Source organism: Aegilops tauschii, chromosome 5 (assembly GCF_002575655.3).
Source record: "Aegilops tauschii subsp. strangulata cultivar AL8/78 chromosome 5, Aet v6.0, whole genome shotgun sequence".
In the NCBI taxonomy this organism is placed as follows: domain Eukaryota; kingdom Viridiplantae; phylum Streptophyta; class Magnoliopsida; order Poales; family Poaceae; genus Aegilops; species Aegilops tauschii.
Window position 1 is genome coordinate 532,261,554 of NC_053039.3, and position 5,466 is coordinate 532,267,019.

The 5,466-nt window shown below is 60.0% G+C and overlaps 1 long non-coding RNA gene across 1 annotated transcript; it reads left to right on the forward strand.

The window, feature by feature from the left end:
• Nucleotides 1-2,177: 2,177 nt before the first annotated feature.
• On the forward strand, nt 2,178-2,793 carry LOC120964145 (uncharacterized). Its single transcript, XR_005755793.2, has 2 exons — nt 2,178-2,216; nt 2,453-2,793. It is a non-coding gene; the product is annotated as an uncharacterized lncRNA (long non-coding RNA).
• Nucleotides 2,794-5,466: the final 2,673 nt, after the last annotated feature.

Below are 5,466 nucleotides of genomic sequence, written 5' to 3' on the forward strand. Positions count from 1 at the left end.
GGGGTCTACCGAAGAGAAGAGGGGGGAGAAACAATAAATACATAGCAAGCAAGTGCATAACAAGACAACAGGCAGAGCTAGACGTGTTCTAACGCGGTATGAGGTGATACCGGTGAAGGGGGGAAACATCCGGGAAAGTATTCCCGATGTTTCGCATTTTCGGACAGACGGACCGGAGGGGGAAAGTTGCGAGTTCGATAGGTTAGGGAGGTGTGGTGGACGAACGGACTGCGTATCCGGATTCGTCTCGTCGTTCTGAGCAACTTTCATGTATAAAACTTTTTCATCCGAGTTACGGTTTATTTTCTATGATTTTTCAAAGATTTAAACAAATCCTGGGATTTCTGCATTTAATTTAATTCGAAATAATAAAAAGACAAATTGCTATGGGTACACAGGAGTGTACCCAGCAATGTGTGCATCTGTATGACATGTGGGGCCAGGGGCTGGGTTGACCCAGTCAATATTTTGACTAGTCCAATGTGAACAGCGTATGTGGGTCCCAATTGTCATTGACTCATTTTAATTAACAAGTTTTTGACTAAGTTTACTTAGCTTAATTAGGGGGTTTGGGGCTAAACTAATTAGGGCCTCCCTAATTAACAGGGGGGTCGGGCCCATGTGCCAGTGGCCCAAATCGGCCTCTGGTGTGGCTGTGCCCGTACGTACGTACTCGTAGAGTACGACGCCGGCGGCCATGGTGTTGGCCGTGGGAAGGCTCGGCACAGGGGGCGCGAGCAGGCCCGGGCGGAGGTGGGCGCCGCCGGCTGAGGCGGGCGACTGGGGGCGCGGCCACATGCGTAGGGGGTGAGCGTGGGCGAGGAGGCGTGCAGGCAAGGGCGGTCTCCGGCGGGCGCGGCGAGGCGCGCACGCAGACGTCGTCGGCAGTGGAAGGGGGACTGGGCCTGGCGCGAGGCAGTAGCAGCAGCAGGCACACGGGAGGGAGGCAAGGCGCGGGCGGCGGGTTGGCCGGAGGTGGGTGACGGGCAGGGGAAGGGGTGGTCGGCGGATGGGGCAGCGGGAGCCCGCACGGGGAGCGCGATGACGGCGGACGCGCACACGTACAGAGGAGGAGAGGGAGGAGGAGGGAGGTGGCGGCTCACGACGAATGTAGTGTACAGGCAACGTGCGCGGGGAGGAGGACGGGGAGGCGTTCCGGCGAGGTGGAGCCGAGGAAGGAGCGGCGACGATGACGGGGTCCGGCAAGTCGGAGTGACGGTGGTGGTGCTCCGGTGACGGGGTGGTGGTCGGCAACGGCGTAGGGCGCTCGGGGCGGCGAGCACGGCGTCCTGCGAGGCGGGCGACAGGGGAGGGGAGCGGCGCCGACGTCGGGGCCTCAGGCGGCGGTGGTCGGAGACGGGGGACAGGGGCGACGGGGCGCCGGCGGTGGGCACAGGGGCAAGGCGCCCCGATCCAGATCGCGTCGGGGGGGGGGGAGGAGCGAGGGAGTAGGGTTGCGGGGGTGAGGGGATAAGGCAACGGGGTGGGCTGGCCTGGTGGCTGACTGGGCCGACCTGTTGGGTCGGTTGGCCCGGGGGTCTTTTTTTTTATTGGTTTGGTTTTTTTTATCTATTTCCTTTTTACTGTTTTATCTCACTTTCTATTTACTATAGTTTTATAAAATGCTAAATTAGTTCCTAAAATAGTGTCACTACTTATTCTATTGTCACAATAACTTGGGCTCCCAAACAAATTAGTTTAATATTTTATATATTATAAAAAGCATTTAATTATTGGTTTTAGCTGCTGTTTTGCTCATTTTAGAGTATTTACACATTTTATAAAAGTGTGGTTTCTCCTCCATTATTACTTAGGATTTATTTGTTCCAATTTGAACATTTTAGTTTTAATGTTTGAAAACTATTATCGTTTGCCTTATTTCGAATTGATTTTTGAATCGGTTTTGGACTAACGAAGGATTAGAAACAGTAAGGGAGGTGACGTGGCATCATTAGCAGAGTTTTACTGTAGCTTGATTATCCGGGCGTCACACTCCTCCTGGACGGGCGCTTCTTCGTCCACCTACGACCCCGCCCTCCTCGCTGCACTTCAGCAGGCCCCGCCGCCGAGCGCCTACCCCGGGAACGGCGACTGGTTCATGGACACCGGGGCCTCCTCTCATATGGCGTCGCACCCTTGTATCCTCTCTCACTCCCGTCCCTTTCCCACCTCCACCATGGACACCGGGGCCTCCTCTCATATGGCGTCGCACCCTGGTATCCTCTCTCACTCCCGTCCCTTTCCCACCTCCACCCGCATCATCGTCGGTGACGGCTCTTCTCTCCCCATCACCCACCGTGGTGGCCTCTCCCTCCCTTCCTCTGGTGCTCCTGTTCGCTTATATGATGTTCTTGTCTCACCACATCTCATTACCAATTTAGTTTCTGTTCGTGCTCTCACTCGCCAGAACTCTGTTACAGTTGAATTTGACGCCTTTGGTTTCTCTGTCAAGGACCTGCAGACCAAGACGGTGCTGCTCCGATGTAATAGCCCGGACGACCTGTACCCGCTCCGGGCGTCGCCTGCTGCCCCCGCTCCGGTTGCGCTCTCCATCGGTCTCGACCTGTGGCATGCACGCCTTGGGCACCCCGGCGTTTCAGCTATGCAGCAGCTTCTTCGTAGCTTCCCTTTCAGTTGTAATAAAACAGAGAAACACTCATGTTCCGCCTGTCGGCTTGGCAAACACACGCGCCTCCCGTTCTCTGAATCTTTTTCAGTTTCTAGTTTCCCTTTTGAACTACTCCATTGTGACGTCTGGACATCTCCAATAAAGAGCAATTCTGGTTTTGAGTATTACTTGGTGTTGCTTGATGATTTTTCTCACTTCGTCTGGACTTTCCCTCTCCGCCGTAAATCTGACGTGCTCACCGTGCTCACCTCGTTTTTTGCCTTTGTGCGTACTCAGTTTCGTCACTCCATCCTCGGGCTTCAAACAGATAACGGCAGGGAATTTGACAACCAGGGCGTCCACACGCTGCTCGCCGCGCACGGCTCCATCCTAGGTCTCACTTGCCCGTACACGTCGCAGCAGAACGGGCGCGCCGAGTGCGTGCTCCGCACGCTCAACGACGGTGTCCGTGCTCTGCTTCTCCATGCCGGCGCCCCTCCACGGTTCTGGGCCGAGGCCCTCGCCACGTCCACGCGCCTTCTCAACATGCGCCCGTGTCGTCCCCGTGGTAATTTCCCCCCCTACCATCTTCTTTTTGGCCACCCACCCTCCTTTGCCGATCTCCGCGTCTTCGGGTGTCGCTGCTACCCCAATGTCCTGGCCACCGCTCCTCACAAGCTCGCCCCGCGGTCTCTTCCATGTATCTTCCTCGGATATCCCGCAAACACAAAGGGGTACCGCTGTTACGATCCGGAGTCCAACCGCGTGATCATATCCCGGCATGTTTATTTTGACGAGCTCGTGTTCCCGTTTAAGCAGGTTGCCGCACCGCCATCTTCCCCGCCGGTCTCATCGCCGGCCCGCGTCGTGGTCCCTCTGGACACTCACGAGCCTCGCCGGCCCCGCTTGGCGCGTCTTCACCGCCAGCCGCCGGCTCTCCGGCGCTCTCCGGCTTCGTCGCGCCCGCCTGCTGGCTCGCCCGCGTCGGGCGCTACTACTGCTACATCAGCTGAAGCTGGCTCTACATCAGCCTCGGCCAACTCTGCTGCGTCTCCCGCTGCCCCTTCTGCGGGCCTGGCAGCCGCTGCACCTGCTATGGTGTCACCCGCGGCCAGCTCCGCTGTAGCGGCCGCCGCCCCTCCAGCTGGCTCCGCTGGCCTGGGCGCCCCGGCTGCCGCCCCTCCAGCTGGCTCCGCTGGCCTGGGCGCCCCGGCTGCCGCCCCTCCAGCTGGCTCCGCTGGCCTGGGCGCCGCCCCTCCAGCTGGCTCCGCTGGCCTGGGCGCCCCGGCTGCCGCTCCAGGCGTGTCACGCGTCGTCACTCGCGCCCGTGCTGGAGTCCATCGGCCCAGCAGCCGGTACCCGTCGGACCAGTACGTCTGCGCGGCGTCCACCTCGTCGTCCTCGACCGCTCTCCCGTCGTCAGTTCACGCGGCTCTTCACGATCCACTCTGGGTCGCGGCCATGCGTGAAGAATTCGAGGCGCTCCAGCGCAACCATACTTGGGAGTTGGTGCCCCGCCCACCGGGCGCCAACGTGATCAGCGGCCGGTGGGTGTTCCGCCGTAAGCTTCGCTCCGACGGCACCCTCGAGCGGTACAAGGCCAGATGGGTCGTCCGGGGCTTCCGCCAACGCGCCGGCGTCGACTTCACCGACACGTTCGCGCCCGTCGTCAAGCCCGGCACGATCCGGTGCGTCCTGCAGCTCGCCGTCTCGCGCCAGTGGGATGTACACCAGCTTGACGTCTCCAACGCGTTCCTGCATGAGCATCTTGCCGAGCGCGTGTACTGCCAACAGCCGGCAGGTTTTGTCGACGCTGCCCACCCCGACGACGTCTGTCTCCTGTCACGTTCGCTCTACGGCCTCAAACAGGCGCCGCGCGCGTGGTATCAACGGATCGCTGGCTACCTCGTCGAGCTCGGCTTCGTCTCCACACGGTCCGACGCGTCTCTTTTTGTGTACAGGCATGCCGGCGACATGGCGTACCTGCTCTTGTACGTCGACGATATCGTCCTTACGGCGTCCAGTGGTGATCTTCTTCGCCGACTCATTGGTCGTCTGCACGCTGAGTTCGCGCTCAAAGACTTGGGGCCGCTGAGCTACTTCCTGGGCGTGGAGGTCTCCCGGCGCCCCGATGGCTTCTTCCTGTGTCAGAAGATGTACGCGCTGGAGATCCTGGAGCGTGCGGGCATGGCGAACTGCAAGGTCGCCTCCACCCCCGTCGACACCAAGGCCAAGGTCTCCGCAGCGGACGGCGTTTTGGCTCCTGACGGCGCCTTCTACCGGAGCATCGTGGGCGCGCTCCAGTACCTGACCCTTACCCGCCCCGACCTGACGTACGCCGTCCAACAGGTGTGCCTGCATATGCACGCGCCGCGCGACGTCCACTGGAGTCTTGTGAAACGGATTCTACGGTACATCCGTGGCACACCGTCGCTCGGGCTCACTCTGCATCGCTCGACCTCGCTCGACATCGTCGCCTACTCCGACGCGGACTGGGCGGGCTGCCCCGACACCCGACGATCTACGTCCGGCTACTGCGTCTTCCTCGGTCCTTCGCTCGTCTCCTGGTCCTCGAAACGCCAGCCGACGGTCTCCCGCTCCAGCGCGGAAGCCGAGTACCGCGCCGTGGCCAACGCCGTCGCTGAGTGCGCGTGGCTGCGTCAGCTACTCGAGGAGCTCCACTGCAGCGTTCATCGTGCCACTCTGGTCTACTGCGACAATGTGTCGGCGGTCTATTTGTCTGCCAATCCGGTGCATCATCGGCGGACAAAGCACATAGAACTTGACATTCATTTTGTACGGGAGAAAGTTGCGCTCGGACAGGTCCGAGTTCTTCATGTCCCCACCACGCAACTTGC